We start from the raw sequence: 17574 nt of genomic DNA on the forward strand, positions 1-17574 counted from the left end.
TGCCTCATCTGTCAGCAAACCCATCAATGCGAAATTGTGCCTCCAAGGAATAACGTAGTGGCAATTCTGTGTGTATTCCTCAAATGTGGTGCTATCATCCCAAAGGATACTCTGTCAAAACCGATCAGCAAAGGCTAGGATAAAAGCAGACCTGATACTTGTCTTCCTAAGACAGGGGAGAGAAGCACTGAGAGATGAAATATCTCATTTTGTGGTGTTGAGTGGAAAGCTTGAATGTGAAGTTTGCTCTTCTGCATTCCAGCCCAACATTTCAAGCACAAAAGCTGGGTCTTACTAGCTCCTCAGTTTTCTCACAGCAAAAACATGAAGCTGTTCTAAAAGGTACTTTTAACTTCCCTGACAATGCAGTTTGTTCCAGACAAGTGCTCATGTGGTGCTTCTCCTTCCCACCTTCAGTGTGCAGAGACAGTTTGGCTTTTGTTACTTGCATTGTTTGATGTCAGTTAAGAGTGCAAAACTTACACCAGCGTACCACTGCTTGATTGTTTTGTTTTCTTCAGATCATAATTATGGGGAATTCTTTCCTTGCAGTGAACAATTGCCATGTTCCATTGAGAAGAGGAAGGGAACTCTGCTATGTAGCATGGTGTGGGTTGCTAATGCTCACTGTGGGTAATCTTGGCAGAAGAAAAAGGAAAAGAAAAAGAAAAAAAAACCCAACTATTTTGGTGTGTTTTAATATGATTTTCAGCATCAGGAGAGAAGCACTTTTGTGTAGTAGAGGGACGTGATGAGGCTTTTTGACAATTTATCAAACATCACACCGTTTGCTCAGGGAGTCACCGCTGGCTCATCTGTAAAATCCCTGGAAGTCGAATGTGAAATTGCCACTGGGATTAATGCTGGGCCTGTGGGGTTTATTCTGGTAAGCTCCTGGCATGGCTGCAAATAGATGAGATTTACATTTTATGAAATGAATCTTTCTGCTGCTTCTTGCTGTGCTGCTTTGAATAGAAGCTCAGACAATGCTGCAAGCCTGATAGTCGCTGATACAGTGAGTGTTTTTTTCCCCCTTACCTTACTGAGGAAAGAAATCTGGATTTTCAGATCACTTCGTGACCTTTTTTCTGTATGTGGGTCAAAGATAGTTCAAGTCTGAGAAATATCAGTGTTTTTTCCCCATAAAGTAGTAAATCCTCACTTGGATTATGAGGGCATTCTGCGAACACTGAATGCTCTGTACCTACAGCAGCACTAGTGGGCAAGGCAGTAAAACAAGGTGTCTTCCATGGTACTCCCTATTATCAGCCTGGAGAAGGGCACAGATGTGTTTGGCATGAAATAAACCATCTTTGTGCTTTTAAGCTGGGTTTAAAAACACTGTCTTTTAATGTCTGTTAATTTGATCCATCCTCCTTGTCTTTCTCTTTGTCCCACTGTGAAAAGAATATGTAATTTGAAAAAATATATACATATATAAATGGGTTGTTTTGGGATTTTGTTTTTTAGCTCAGGGTTGATGAATGCAAAACAGGACCCATGTTGCTGGTGTGACTGATGATACACACACAGGTTCTGTTGCTTATAATTACTCTTCTGTTATCACCTGAAATTCTCTCTGGACTGCAGGCTGTGGAAGCACACTGCAGTACCCTCTCCTCATTTGTTCATACACCTGTGCACTGCAGCAGACTCCAGCAGCTCTACCTGAACAGGGCTAGAGGCTGCGTAAACCAAGCCTGAGTTATGAGTTAGTATTCAAGTTCTGGCTTGTAGAACCTCAGCATAGGTGCTGCAAGCTTGCTCTTCGAAGAGGGTGGGGTATGCTGCAAAGCCAGGAGGATGCCATAGCCATGAGCACATCTGAGAAGTGTGGCAGTGTTTCCTGCCCACAAATGCCCCTGATAAAGTATGTGGCCATGGGTATGTCACATTGCCTCCACGTGCCTTTTTTGTCTTTTTTTGTCTTGGCTCGTGTCTGCTTGGATTACAGGTTCCTTGGTCTGCATTCTGCAAGTTCACACCATGTGGCAGTGTGGCCTTGGCTTTGGCTAGGCTATTCTGTAATATAAATGAGACCCTTCTCATAGTGTCAGCAAGATACTGGGTATTAACTCCAAAGGAGAAAGGAGTGGCTGCAGCAGTGCCACTTTCTTTTTCTTCTCTCCTCGTGAGGAAATAAAAGGGAGATATAGACCAGGTGAGAGACACTGAACAACCAGCTGTGACTCAGAAGTCATTTAACCCAAATAATCCCTATGGTGCTAAAGATTATTTTCCCACAAGTGTCCAGTATGTTGCCCTCTGCTGTAAAGCTGTCATCATCTGACTTTATTGCATTAATATCAACCTTGCTGTGACCAACAACATCTGTGGTTAGCAGAAAGCAGTTTTAATGCCTGCTACTAATTATTGGTAATGTTCTCTCAATTGTTGAACAGAGAGATGATAAATATACTTCCTACTTAACATTTTATTCCCTACGTCTGGAATGCTTGCACCATGTTAAAATTCTAATATCAATTCAAATATTACAATCTAGCATTTATTATTCATGAGAACACAAACTGACCATACTGAGATGTATCTACCTTTCTTGGGTACCTCTTGCAGATGTGTTGCCTATTTCCACCCTCACCCACCTCCCCCTGGGTAATAGCGTAGAAATTAATTGCTTTAAACAGACTGTGCTTCCAGAAATCTCTGCTTGCAATTTTCAGTCTCCCGTGCTACAGATATACATAGGAGTGAAATTCGTATCTGCAATTTGTCCTCACGAATGAAATCACGTTGACTGTAATAGGACTACTCTAAACAGGAACTTTTTTGCTTAGGTCAGTTTTTGGAATATCCAGTTCTTCAAGCTTTTACCACTTATCATATGTTTCTTAGGTGACATGTAAACGCACACGGCTTTTTACCTGGTGCCCTTCTGGCTTCCCTGATTTCATCTCCCATGCTGTATTTGACATCCTCAACCCCTTGAAGTGAATGTGTTTTTTTCCACTTGACTTCATGGCAGCCAGCTGCTTTTGTTCTGTGTCTCTCACATGTCAGCAGTACATCTCTAGCCAGAGCTAATTTTGCTGAAAGGACAAAGGCAATTGTTTGCTGTATTTACTGAAATGCAAATCCTCATATTAAAAATAAATAATATATGAAAGAACAGAGAATTGGTGTTCAAGTGTTTCAGTACTGCCAGGGTCACTGTGCTGCCACTGAGAGTCTACCATTTTCCTTTGGAGATGTGGTATTGAATTTGGAAATAGAATTTAAGCAAATTTCAGTTTAATAACTCACTCTTCTGCTCCCTGAGTAGATACAAACTCCCATTGTTTAATAGCTTTTAACTGACAGTTTTGTAGAGGTAATATAATAGCTCTGGTAAAATAAGATTTTTTCTGAACACGATTTAATTTGCTCTAATTACATTAAGTGCTAAATTGAAAGGAGCTTCTCTAGTTAAGATAAGGATAATGAGTAGTTGTGTGGTATTACCATAGCCATGGCAGGGAGAGAGATTTAAGTATTGTTTCAGCTGAAACCCTGCACCAACATGGTCCTTAATAACTTAGTTTTCCCAGTTCAGAGCTGTCTCCTAGGCCTTGCTAGAAGACCTTGCTGCTATTTGTATCTCAGGGCTGCAGCAGTTTGTGGGAGGAACTACAGACGTTCCCAGTGAAATGGCAGTGGGTACAGAGTGAAGAACCAGAGGCAGCTCCACGGCGAGCCTGGAGCGAGGTGAGCAGGGGCACTGTGCAGGGTGCTGCTGCTGCAGGAGTCAGCTCAGACAGTGCTGTATTGTAGCACGGCTCCTTACAGGCTTCTGTCTCTCCTTACTTTGCCTGTGCTGCAGAGCGAGGTGTAGCTCACTGCTATGTTCTGCTTGGAGCTGCTGTTACAAACCCTGCTTCTCCCTGTGCGTGGAAGTAATTTATTTGAAGCAAGTCTTCACTGGGTCTAAAGGAGTTGAAGCTGTCAAGATGAAGCCTCAGTGAGTTCTCTTGCTAATTCACCTCTGCACCACAGGGTCCTGGCCACCACTTTTCTGCAGCCTTCCCTCTGCTTGCTCCTGTTGCTCTTCTCCTCGGAGCGCTGCCAGGCTGATCCACAGGGACTTGTCCTATATGTGTACTTGTCTTCTGGGAGCTGCACTCAGGCTATTCCCTTACCTCTCCAAGTCTATCAGGAGCGCACATGATGGTACTTGACATTTCTGCTCTGAGCTGGATGCGAACCAGTCATTCTCAGGGGAGAGGTGGAGTGGGAATTGCATCCTTGAGCACTCCAACCCCTCATCTAAAAGGCATTAAGCAACACAGGACTTTTTTGCCTCTTTCAACAGAGGATCTGCGTCAGCCTACTTGATTCAGAAAGTTGAATATTTTGAGTACCAGAAGTTCACACCCTGGGTCCAAATAGCTTGGTCTGAACATGAGAGCTTTACACAGTGAATGTAGCTGTGCTACTCGCTACTAGTGTGCTTCTAGGTGGGTTAGAAGTGTTCGTGAGACATATTTTCATCTCTCTCTTCTCTCAGTGATTTTGTACTTCTGGATACAGGCTGAGACAATGGAAGTAGGACAGTTTTTGTGATTGAAGTGTTTGGCTTTGCATTCAGGTTGTTCTTAGCTCTGTCATGGACACTGTGTAGCTCTGGGGAGATAATTTGCATCCCTGTATCTCTGCACTGGAAAAAATGATGAATGCCAAGTCAGTTTTGGAGTGGTGGTTTTTTTTATATTTTCCTGTTCTGCTCACCTACAGGACAGGACCTGAATAGAGTCTGATTTCTTTTCTAGGTTTTTTGGCCTTGTCTGACCATTCTGTTTAAGGCAGAGAATGCTTGTTTACTTTCTAGACAGAGCTGAAGATTTCCCACTAGCTTTATCTTTTATTTTATTTCCCCACTGCTGCTTTAGTTATTCTCTTTGCTTTCATTTAACATCAAGTAAAAATTAAATGTTGAGTTAAATACTGTAGCTCTTAATAATGTTTCTAACGTGATTGGAACTGCACATATAGATGATGCCTGCAGGAAGCCTGGAATTATGCAGTATTATTTTTAATGGGCAGCCCTACTGTGCTATAAGCCATTGGCTCAGTGAGTCTCTGAGACAAACTACAGATGAGAGACTTCCAATATTATAAATATTATACCATTTAGTTCTGAGCATCTGTAAAAGAAACAGTATATGAAATTACATTAAAAAATATATTTTTCAGAAGTTAGGAAATTTTTCTTCATGATTTTGGAAAAGGACCTTGGAATAATTAAAGAGGAGAATAAGCGTAGTCTTTAGAGGCTGGAAACATTCACCAAGCAGCACAAGCTGTCACCACAGGCTGCCGTGCTGCTTGCTTACAGTGCAGAGAGGTGCAGCACTCAGGAAACTGGAGAAGGACAGCGTGGTGCTTGGAGAGGTCTTCTGCGGTGTGCTTGGATGGTGGCTAAGTGGGTTCACATTGGAAGGCAGCAGTTTGTATTTTGGACTCTTAATATTTTTTTTTTCTTCTTAAAGAGACAGGATTATCAACCCTATTGATCTTATTTGATTTTATCTGCAAGCTACAGTGTTTTAGCCTGGGATTCTTACCTCGAATTTAGTAACCTACGTATCTTAGACATGCAGTGCATTTTAATATCTGCTGGCAATTCTTTTACACTCTTCAGTAAAGTATGTGAAGGATAATTATCTTTACAATGTGCTTTTTCTCTCAATCCAGCTTGCTTTTCCAGCTTTGACATTTTGTCTCTAAGGAATTGCAGTCTATGATCAGGTGATGCTTTAAGTGTCTTTGATTAAGTAAGTGGGTTTAACGTCTTCAACTTCTTAGTGCAGTTGATTTAAGACCTGAAGACAGCCTTGTGTTTTCTGGGGGGTCTTTTCCAATTTTTCATGGTGGTGTATTTCACTCACAGACAGCATGTACTATGCCAGCAGTGGTCTTGCAGCTGCCACATACAGAAGGTTGCTTTCTTGCTTGTACTTGGTTTCTTTTCCCAGAAACCAAGGCTTGCAGAAGCTGTGCCAATCATGCTCACCTGCGGTACTTCATTCAGTGCTCTGACTCCATCAGTAATCTGTAATTCTTTGTAAATCAGAATTGTTTTGGAAAACAAAGGTATATGTCTGAACACAGAGGAGGGGGGTGTTGGGTCTGATATGCAGCAAGGTTATTTATCATAGATTGTGCTCCCTGCAATTTAATAATCTGTTGACATCTTGCCAATAATAAAAAGGTGGAGGGAAAAAGTTACTTCCTACAAATCATAGCATTTGATTGTTCTTATTAAAGGGAGCATGCTTCCTTGGAATGCAATTTCAGCCATCTACAGCTCTGTGAAAGATGAATTACTACCAGCTGCATGGAAATTAGAGCATCCCAGACATGCTCTGTATGCTGCTGATATACAGAGCAGTGTGTGGGGAAGATGCTAGAAAGGAACTTCTTGAATACTGAATAAAATAGGAAAAGAAATGATCAGAAATTGGTGCTTGGAAAATGAGATTACACTGACTTAAGATCATTCAGATTTTCTTTCTGCCTCCTGCTCCACTACGTATTACAACTTAATTTTTTGCAATGGTTGTCCATTTTACCTATCAAGTATCTGCTGTCTGAGGTACAGTAACTCAGTGACACGCAAAGCTGCGTCTTTTTTACTTTGCTCCCAGCCTTCCCTATTGATTCTTTTATTTGAGGTGCCTCAGTTTGAAACTTGTAATCCCTGAAGTCCGTTCCCTCTGCCTGCAGAGTATCTCTGTTGAAGGCATAGCTGTGGCTTGAATCCAGCAGCAGTGGGGCAGAGGATGAGTGTGCAGCCTGTAGGCACAAGTATTGGCTGCTGTTAGGGCTGGTGTGGGTGCATGCCAGCTTGAAGAGAGCCCCCAGCTCTGCACAGGGTTACTGCTTGTGTGGGAGGCAGGTGCTTGTGGTGGGCTGCCCAGTGCTGGTGCTGTGAAGTCATGGAGTTCTGTTGTTTTACACAAAGGTGTGGGGCAGCTGCTATGTTTTCCTTAAAGGAAATGAATAAAAGGATCTTAGAGGAGAGTGCTGGCTTGCTTCTCTTACAATGCAGTATTTGCTGCTCCCTCTCCTTAAACGTCTGTAGAGATTCTTTAAGAAGACATGCCTAGAAAGCTGAATGGTAACAATCATATAGCTCCAATAGACAGAGGAATTGTGTGCTCTAGTTCATACTGCCAAACTACCTCAAAATGAATTTAAATGCAGATACTCTTGAAAAAGGGAGGGTAGAATGGACTGCACTGGGGAAATAGAATGCATAGTCTTTGATAGAGCCAACTTTTTTTAGCCTTCCACAATGCCATTTCCTGAAAGTTCAGTGGGCAGAAGCTGCTTTATTTAGCTGCCCAAGAATTCAGTATATTAATTGTTGTTGGACACAAGCCAGATCCAGTTGAATTTCTTCCAAAAAGTACTATTTTTGCATCTTGCATGAGTTTAGTGAATGCATTTTTTGGCCAACTCAGTGGATTTTACTTTTTTTGCAGAGCACTGTCAAAGAACAACACAGTATGTCTTGGGTTGGAAGGGACTTGCATTATAAAATGCTGAGGTGTGCTGCAGTGAGCCACTGGCTGTGCAAGGGCTGAAGGAGTGCTTCCATCTTCCTGCCATCCTACAGGATATGGAGAGTCACATTCACTATTGCTTTTCTACACTCTTATGTTTAAATGTATTTTGAAAGCTTATAATTCTTGTGCAGAATAACACAGTGCATTCTTCGATTGGCTTTTTATGAAGCATGTTAGGATTCTTTACCCAGCAAATTTGTGTAGGATACTTAGCAGACTTATTAGGAAACCCTTAAGAGTTTACATATTTAGTACAATAAACCGAAGATTTTTGTTCTTTAAAGTATCCTTTTCCTAAAGATGACTTGCATTTGGAGGTTAGTTCTCCAAATAATCTTATTTTTTTCCCCTAAGAAAGGATGCAGGTGTTTGGTTTTGTTTTGTTTTTTGTTTGTTTGTTTGTTTGTTTTTCATGAAAGCATCGGGTTTTGCTTTTCAGGCTTGTGTTTCACACAAAATAGTTATTCCCACCCCTAAATTATTTGGCTAGCACTGTATTTAGGCAGGCTGAGAGATTAAGGTGGAAGCTCTGAATGAGACTGGAGGAATGGTCCTAACTTCAGCTCAGTGGAAGGGTGCTGATGGGCAGGGTGCTCGGGGCCAATCGTGTTGTGCAATGCTTGTGTGCACACGGTGGTGTTATCCTTATTACAAGTCTGGCTGATTGATGATCCACTTCTCCCGAATCACATACTGGTGTTATCTCATGCTGGGAGTTTCTGTGGCTCGTCTCCACCCTAGGTTAAAACTGGATTTAATTAGCAGTTTCTGGAAAGTGGGGAGGGAAAAGTACAGCATGGACTGCCACTGTGTTTTTATTTGCAGTCATTTTAGTTGGCCTCTTGCTATTTTCCCTACATCTTCATAGACTTTGGCTAGACTGTTAACAGCAACAAAGCAATCAGCCTGTGTTTTTCACAAACTTAATTCAAGAAAATATCTCCCACTTCTTTTTGGGAGGAAAAAGTTGTTATGCAAACATCAGAGGTTATCTCAGTGGTCACAGGAAAGAAAAATGGGGTCACAGAAAAGGAAGGGAGGGTAATAACACAGCGCTTGAAATACTTTTGTTTTCATTCAGGTATTTTTAGCTAATGGTCTTTTTTTTTTCCCCCCTTTTAAATGAGATGATGTGTTGCTGTGCCAAAGCCAGAAACTACCACAGTAAATGTTTGTCCCAGGGCAAAAAGTATCAGTTGATGTTGAGGCATTCAGCAACTGCTGGTTAAGGTGATACTGACAAAACATAAAGAAGGCTTCAGCAACTTTCATTATTACTAATGATAAAATCCAAGATAAAACCTGCAGCCACAGTTAAATCAAGGTCTCATCTATCAGCCTTGCAACATTCTGGAGCCTTTGCTTATTTTCCAGAGCTATCATGCTGCTGTTCCTGACCCCCCCTTACCTTGATACAGTCCTTCCCAGGAGAGATGGTCTAAATACTTTCAAAGAAAGTGATTATGTATTTCTAGCATTTTCTTTAGCTCAAATGGTTCTTTCTACGTATCAGTCAAAACCTCACTGAAATCCTGAGGGGAAAAAAACAAATAGGAACAGGAATTATTAAATCAAACCTTTGAGTTGTACATTGAACAACTTTAACATGTGAAGTCGTTATCTTTACACGTGCTTGGGCTTTTATTTTGGTCTTGTTTTCTCTGAGCCCCCCGTGTTTCACAGGCTGACAGTGTGATGCAAAGGAGCTTGAGTTCAGTGAGGACCTGCTATATTTGTAGGTGCAAACAGAATTGATGCTTTGAGATCCAGCTATGCTGCCTGAAGCTATGATGCCCAATTCCAAACCCTGAGATATCTGTGCAGCTGGGATTTTGGCTTGTGGTGTTGCTCCATGTAGGTCTGGCTCCTTCAGTCCCAGCCCTAACATCTCCTTGGCCAACAGAGGGGCTGGTGTGGCTGTGCCTCTGGAGGTGCTGGTCTACAGCACCTGGAGCTGTACCCTAGCTCTGGCTTGCAGCAGTTCTTACAGACTGGCTAGCAATTCAGTGGTCTGAATTGGTATTTGTAAGAAAATTGTCTTTACGGGAGGATCTTCTTCATCTTGGCCATCTCCGAAGTTGCTTGAGGAACCGCACTGCTTTACTTCTGGTAGTTTTCTAGTTAGGATCTCAGAGAACACTTAAGGAGTTGGTGGCAGTGCTGCAAGCACATCTGAAAGCGTATCCTTATGGGAAAATTAATTTGTTTTTTACTTGCATGTTTTTCCTCCTTTTTTGTCTTTTTAAATATTTGCTAATTGCATCTCTGCTGGAACAAGAATTGGAGGTGAACAAGCTCTTTATTAGGCATTTCTAAGCTTCCCACTAGGGAAGAGAAGAACTGCCCTATAAGCATAAAATGCTGGAAAGTGTGTGTGAAACAGGGATAGAGAATTTCTCCCTGTCTCCCCCAGGGCATGCAGGGCTCCAGCACTTCATAGTGTCATCTTCTGCCCACTTTGGGGCAGTGAAACATCTGATCAGGCTTGCACACAGCAAGGCAGTTTTTTTTTCCATATCTCTACCTTCTCTGACAGACCCTGCCTCGAAAATTACTGGAGGCAACTCATGGTGGCTATGACTTGTACTATGTAGAGGAATGTGAATTTGCAGTCAGCCATGCATGCATGGAAATGCAGAGCCAGTGGTAATTGGGATCCAGAGTGGCTCTTGCATGCTAAGGAGCCCTAGGAAAGTGGAAATTGAAAGGTTTTCTTTTGGAGTTTCTTCTTTACACTGGAGAACCAGGCCAGGTACGTTTTGAGCACTGTGCCTTCTCAAGGCAAAAAAAAAAAAAGCAGGGAGCAGTAATACAACGTTACTGAGAAAAGAAATAGCAGTGGGCATATATATCCCATTCCTTTCAGAACAAATAAACGCAGGCCCAACACTGCTATAACTTATATGCTCTCCTTCATCAATGCTCTTGCTGGGAGAAAGTAAGAGCATGCCTGCAGAGAGATCCACTGTGCCAAAGCAAATAATTGGAGTGTCTTGCAAGCTGGGATGGCACCAAGGTGTTTGATGGATGAGAATTCCTCCCTGAAGGAAAGGAATATTTGAGAGTTTTGTATTGTACTACAGTGGAAATTGATTGTTCACTTATAAAACATGCTATCAAGTTGCCTAGCTGAGACTTGAATGCATGATGTAGGAAAGGAAATTTCTGTAGAATAATCAGGTCAGTACCTAAACAATTGTAGGCCCTGATCAGGCTTCATTACCATTTTATCTTTGACTAAAATTTCTGCTGGCTGCTTCCCTTCCCTTACAGCTGTCTCAGTTCATCCAAAGCAAGATGTCTGACATGTTGTGCTTTTGTTAATATATTGCAGTACTGTTTCAGAGTCCTTATCCTCAATCAGGACAAGATGCTGCTCAGAGCAGCAGAGCTGCCTGGAATGCTGTTGTCAGTGAGCATGGCTGCAAAACAGCTCTCTGGATGTGAGAGGAGTAAGAGCTAGCTGCAAGCATGGAGACAAGCTCCTGTGTGGTAATTATGAAGGCTGGCACGTTAATTGCTGCTATGCTAGCTTCAGCAGCGTGCTTGAAATTAACAAGTGCTTTATAATAGTGACATTTAACTTGTTTCCATCATCTGCTTTCTTTTTAATTGGCGCGAGCTGGAAATTACCAAGGGGAGCCTTCCTGAGCCATGCAAGCCCTTGTTGACCAGTGGGCATTGGGCTTCTAGTTCTCTCAGGAGATGATCTGGCTTTCTCATAAGCCATGGCATCAGGCTCCTCTGCACACCTGCTTGTTCGAGCATAAAATCCAGAGGCTGTTTGAGCTGTCCTTTGAAAATTGCTGGTGGGAGACTGGGCTAAACAGCATGACTTCAGAGTTTCTCTCAATTCTGCCTTTTTTTTTCCTCCAAAGGGAGAAGACACAATAATAAGCAGTTAAAGGCTGGACAGACTAATTGCATACAACTAGATAGATGTTCAAAATGAAAGCTCTAGTATGCAAGTATAGTCAAAACAGTTGGGACAGTACTTCTCAAGAAGTATGTCGCTCATCTATCAGAAAAAATACTGAACATTCATGAAAATATTGCCAGTCTCAGAGAACTCAGACTTGCCAGAGAAATTGTGAAGTTCAGTTTCTAAGTAGAAACTTCAGGAAGATGTATGTGAGTGAAAAATGCCTTTGCCTTACTATTAAATTTTCAAAGTGATAGTTTACACTCATCTCATGTTTCCAGGCTTTTCCCTCCAACCAGAAAAGCTTTTTTCTTTTTTTTAAAGTTCTACAGACAAACAAACATCTTTCAAAGCAATCCCCTAGAGTTTAAAAGGAAAAAAATTACTGTGAGATTAAGAAATTGCAAATCATAACAGCAGCAGTTAAAACACAAAACACAGCCAAAAGGTTTTTAAACATTATCAAAAACTTTCAAGTTCAAGAAGAGTAGCTTTAGCGCAAATGGAAGCTATTTGCTCAGTAGAATGAAATATATTGGACTTAACCAGTAAGTTGTACTGATACATGCAGATAAGTGTGAAGCTAGGTTTGCCCATAGAAAGTGATGGGGAGCAGCAACTCACCTGTAGTCTGGATGCGTGGTGGCCTTGTGTGCACGCAGTCCTCCTGGGCTGCTGTGTCTCCTTTCTCAGGAGGGAGGCAGAGCATGTGGCAGCATGCTGAACTGCATCAGGTACATGGGGCAGCTTGCTTACAGATATCTTTTATACAGCACTGTGCCATGCCTTCACTTGTTTTGTTTAATTGGCATTTATTACCTTGGAAAACACTCTTGCCAGTTGATGTGGTGGTAATTAAAGTCACTGTTATACGTTAGGTACTCACTGTTGCTCATTATGTACTCATTGGAGGAAGAAAGAAAATAGGTGAGCAGAAGCAAGCTTTGAAGAAAAGGAGTGGCTGTGCCAATTATCTTGGTAAGCTGTTCAGAGAGAGTTAATCCATGTGAGTGAAAGCAGGTCCTCTATGATGCTGTGCCAAGGGCAGGAATTTGAGCTCTGTTTGAAAAGTGAAAGTTATAGTCGTGCAGATTATAGCTCCCTAGAAGAAAACATCTTTGTAGCATAAACTGAAGAAGAGCTTTTTCCAACTCTGTCATTCAAATGATCTTTTCCTCTGGACACCTGGAAAAGGGCCACTGCATGGTAGAGCTAAGACCCACTCAGCTCAAGTGCTCAGTGGTGTAGCACAGTGGATCTGTGAATCTTATGTCAGTATGCATATGGCCATGAGTGTGCACTTGTGTGCATGCTGTCAGAGGAGATCAGTATTTGCAGGTACATTTTTTTCTTTCCTTTTTTTTTTCCTCTTTTGAGAGAGAGCAATTGATGCAAAAATCCATTAACTTTCAGCATCCATGGTGACAGCAGAGCTTTGCTGATTTATACATCCTGGAGTCCTGGAGCTCTTGCTGTGTGTGCTGCTACATTTTTATCAGGTGAGGAATGATCAGGTTTAGAAAGGGGACTGACTTTATTTTGTCCATGTTTTCTCATTCTACAACTAGGATTGAGTTAGATGCTGGAAGCTGAGCTACACTTGCAATACAGTTCTTTTCCTAGTAGCTGATAATTTGTGGTATCTTTCATACATATGAATCACTCTGTCATACAGCTCAAGGTCATTTTCCTCTCTCTGCCTTCTGTCTATCTAAGCAGACACCATTTCTAGTTCAGAATCTGTGAAATCATTTTCAGTTCACTTCATATTTGGGTTACATACCCCCACCCCCTTTCAAGTTATTGTCACATATATAATATGGGCTATCCTGGAGTTGGCATTTCATTTTAGTGCCTGAAAAATGATGCTATGAACTCAGTGATAGACTGCAACTTCTAGGACGTGTGGTCTGTGTGCTAAGCCAGGCAATGCCCCTGTAGCTCATTTGGTTTGCCCTTCCATGTGCAGCCACACTCATTTTAGTATGTACTACTACTGCATATTTTAGTATCTGAAGGAGAGCATAATATAGTACTTTCTGTGCATATATTTTTCTTTAATTATGGAAACGATAAGGCTGGAAAAGACCTCTAAGATCAAGCCCAACCGTCAACTGATCACCACCATAATGATTAAATTGCAGCAACAGCAATGTCTGCAAGTAGAGACGGATTTATTTGTTTTCCTATACAGATGTGAGTGGGGGGTCCTGAATGTGGATCTAATTGACTTCATTATCCTTGTCTGTTGGTGAGTTGTAGAGTTTGCACTCGCCTTCCCGGAAAGCATGTATATAGAGGAGAACCATTGACCTTAAAGATGGCTATCTTTGAGCATTAGCAGCTTATTTGTCGCAAAGAACAAGTTGAGTAGGTCGTCCCCTTCAAATAGGATGGGTTGCTGGAGCTCAGCACGGTATACAAACAGACATCGAGGCCTGTGGTATCTTAGCACACTTCTTTCAGAGTTCCCAGCAGTCTGGTTAGAGGGTGCCGCCAGCAGCCCTCCACAGCTTGGATCCTCTGGCTGCTGGCCTTTTCCCTCCTCTGCATTCATTCATTGTGGGAACTGGCTCCCAGCAGCTTTTTTTCCTTCGTGCTAATCCACCCAGGGAAAGTCACCACTTGGCTCCTTTCTAATCTATCTGTAAGTAATTTTGATTTGTCTATTTGGGGCTTCTTTTCCTTGTGTGTTAGGTATGATTATCACCTTCTTTTACCAAGGCACTGTAAACTTTATTCGTGTCTACAAAATAGCTTGTAAAACCTGAAGGGCTCTATTTGGTAGGGGGCAAAATGCTGTTGTCAAACAGCAGGATTTTTCAAGTGGAAATATGCCACTGCTTACAGAAAATTGAAACCAGGCTTTTCCAGCACATCTCCCAGCCCTGCTGCAGAGCCGTGGGTGCAGACACCCTGTAGATGGAATGCAGATGGAATCTGGAGCAGGGACAAAATCTATTATCGTTGTATTTTGAAAGGTACCACTGTTGTCGGTTTTCTGATGCTTGAGTATTTTTAACTGTTTATGATCAGAAAAGCTGCCATTACTTTCAGAAGCCTGTGGGAGTGACCCAGGGAGGGGATGGGTCTGGGTGTTTCTGGGGGCGAGAATCTCAGGGCTGTCCTTGCTGCAACTTCTCATGAGTAAATGGTGGTGCTGGGTGGCCTGCGCCAAAGCCAACTAGGAAGAAGAGTAATGCTTATCAAGTAAAGCAGGTCTATGAACAGATTGGGCATTATGCTTTTCAAATATCAGAATGTAAATGTCACATTCCTTATAAATACCAGGCACTACACAGCTGCATTGAGCTCATGTAGCTGTTGTGGTCTACTGGACGGAAGGGCAGGGTCGAGCCATTCCCCCCCAGTGAGCCAGAAATACTGTTGATGTTTCTGAGAAGCAATTATCTACATTTCCCCTCAGCTTGAGGCAATGGATCAACCCCTTCTTCACTTGGAGAAGAATGTGTCCAGTCAGTGCCGGGGAAAATCCTGGAGTAGCCCAGAAGCACCAAGCACACAAACACAATACCAGCATTGGCAAACTGGCGTGAATAGCTTCAGAATGCTGTAATGTGGGCAGCACATTGCAAGGCTGGTTCCTTGCAAAGACCACAGATCCATCATTTTGAAAAGTCAGACCTTTGTCGCCCAAAATAGGCTTTTGTCTTCTTTTTCCCTGGAATGTGGAATTTTTATTTATCTGTTTATTTGCTTTTGTATTCCACGGTATAATGGGAAAAGAGTCTGGGCAGTTCACACTGCACAGCTCAGCAAGGCAGAGGCTCCTTCCTACTGTCTTGTCAGCCAGAGATGCTTAGGTATAGATGACGAAGTGTGGTCCAGGCAGCTCCTGGAACTCCTGGCATGGGAATGCTTTCCATTCTCTGCCTGCTGTGATGTTGTGTATGTGGGGAAGCTGCTATGGGGCACTTGCATCTGAAGCCCCATACCTTGATACCCCTTTTTAGTGGCTTAAGTTGTAATTCAGTCTGTGCCATTTGCGTTTTTAGTGACTGGACTTGGAAAGTAGGTACTCTCCTTCAGCTTACCTACATGACCCATATAAGTATGGATCCTGTGCCAAAAAAAAAAAAAAAAAAAGTGCAAGATAAGCAGCAGGGAGCTCTGATTTCCCTCACCTGAAGGTCTCAGCTGTGGTGACTTTCTAATCTTTGTTGCATGGGCTGTAAATTGTGACCAGCGTGCGCATTATGGAAATTCTCAGAACAGAAAGAAAAACAGCGTCTTACTTTTGCATCCTTGCTGGTAGAACTTAAATTTAAGCAAGTATGTAAGTGTAGCACATACTTAAGCTCTCATCTGATTTTTGAGGTTGTGGGCTGTGCATGTGCAGTGGGAGGGAAGTTCAGAGTGTTTCCAGCAGCGTTCTTTAGCTAAGAATTGTGCTTTGCAGATCATTTCCACATTTTGTGGTATGATCTCCTCTTTTTGGACTCTGTTTTGTGTTGTGGAACAGTCGTGGAGAATACAAAATGTATTGCCTTCAGATTAAATTAAATTGTGTACAACTGCTTATGAAAACCAGAAGAAGAAAGAGACCAGAGTGAAACCTGTTCTGTAACTTGATTCTCTAACCTGGATTCATCTGCAATCTCAGTAATTACAGTTCGTGAGTTTGGATCTTCACATTTGCGAAAGATATCAGCCCGTCAGCGGTCTTAAAGAAATCAGCCTGGTGTTAAAGTCATCAGCCCACGTGCTGTGTTGGAAGCCTGGAGGAGACAGGTTGTCTGAGGACCTTTCACAAGTTGGGTGTAAGGTTTCTAGGCTGAAATGTTGTGGGTTATCACATTGCTTATAAATTTGATCACAGCAGAGTGAGACTTTCTTTTTTTTTTTTTTTTTAATGTGGTCACCAATGTAATTGCTGACCAACAAATATCAGAGCTCAGTTTCATTATTGTGAGTCTCCTGTGCTCCAGGAGACTCAAATGAGAGCTTTTGCCCTTTGCAAAACTTTCATTCAGTGTTCGTCTTTTCTTGTAGCTGACACCCTAACTTATGGAAGATTGTGCTCTCATGCTGTTATAGTGTAATTATTATCTACAAATACTGCAGAGTAAATGTAGGATACTGGAAATTGTCTTGGCAGAGAAGAACATGAAGAGTAGACTTTTGAACTGACTCTCTAAATAATATTTTTCTTTTGAGCTTGGAATCTCTCCTATACAAATTCATTTCAGGTAAGAAACAGTGAATTGATGAAAGTTTGTTTTTCTAGCTTTATTCTTATCTCACCTGTCTTCGAGTCTCCTGAATCAGTTCTATGTGCACAACTTGCTTCCATGGGAGAAGGTGTACATAACACAACTACCTCCACTCCTCTGTTTTGTTTTTGTTTCCTTTTTGTTGTGTTTTTTTTTTTTTGTTTGTTTGCTTTTGTGAGCATGATCACTGCTTTTACCCTAATTGGGAAGACTGGGTGTGAGTGCCATGTGACTCTCCAGGTGGGTGGCAGAAAGAAGAGGTTGTGTCAGACTATCCAGCCTAAAAGCAGGCTATCCAGCACTGGAGGATGCACAAGAGTGCCTTTTTTGAGCAAGTTTGCAGCGTCTTTCTCAAATGTCATGTGAGCCCTCATTTCAAATGCCAGCATTTCTTTCCAGTAAGTGAAAGGAAACCTAGCAGCTCTTGTTTCCAGGATGAGACATATGAAGGAAAGAATATCCCTGGGAAGATATTCAACAAAAGCCTTATATCCAAGCATATCTTCAGGGGAAGTGAATTTCTCCCATATCCTTGCCACCACGTTAATTTAGACTGTATAAAATTGGCCAAGTGTGTAAAGCTTTAAGTCTACTATGAGTCTCATTAGTTCCATCTGAGCTGAATTTGACCAAGGTACGCATGTTATATCCCCTTATGCATCTTAGCATAGTGTTAGAGTCCAGGCCATTGCAATTAGACCCTCATTTCCCAAGCCATGTTAGCTGTAGTCCAGGCTCACTAAGAATTCTCATTTTTAGGCCCCAGTCCTCATGTTTCTCTCCAGCATGGTCTTAGAACTGGATTGTTTGTCAAACCCTGTGTAATTAAGCTGTAGGACCAGGAAGTCTGCAG

At 42.0% G+C, this 17574-nt stretch overlaps 1 protein-coding gene and 1 long non-coding RNA gene across 3 annotated transcripts in view; one reads left to right on the forward strand and one right to left on the reverse strand.

Moving 5' to 3' along the window:
• OSBPL5 (oxysterol binding protein like 5) overlaps positions 1-17574 on the forward strand; it is a 129400-nt gene that overhangs the window by 4337 nt on the left and 107489 nt on the right. The gene's annotated exons all lie outside the window — the stretch shown is intronic.
• LOC128086230 (uncharacterized) lies at positions 522-12228 on the reverse strand. Its single transcript, XR_008209295.1, has 4 exons — positions 12112-12228; positions 8974-9097; positions 5559-8302; positions 522-4651 (listed from the first exon to the last, which is right to left on the reverse strand). It is a non-coding gene; the product is annotated as an uncharacterized LOC128086230 (long non-coding RNA).

Source organism: Tympanuchus pallidicinctus, unplaced genomic scaffold, assembly GCF_026119805.1.
Source record: "Tympanuchus pallidicinctus isolate F22 unplaced genomic scaffold, pur_lepc_1.0 scaffold3, whole genome shotgun sequence".
NCBI lineage: Eukaryota > Metazoa > Chordata > Aves > Galliformes > Phasianidae > Tympanuchus > Tympanuchus pallidicinctus.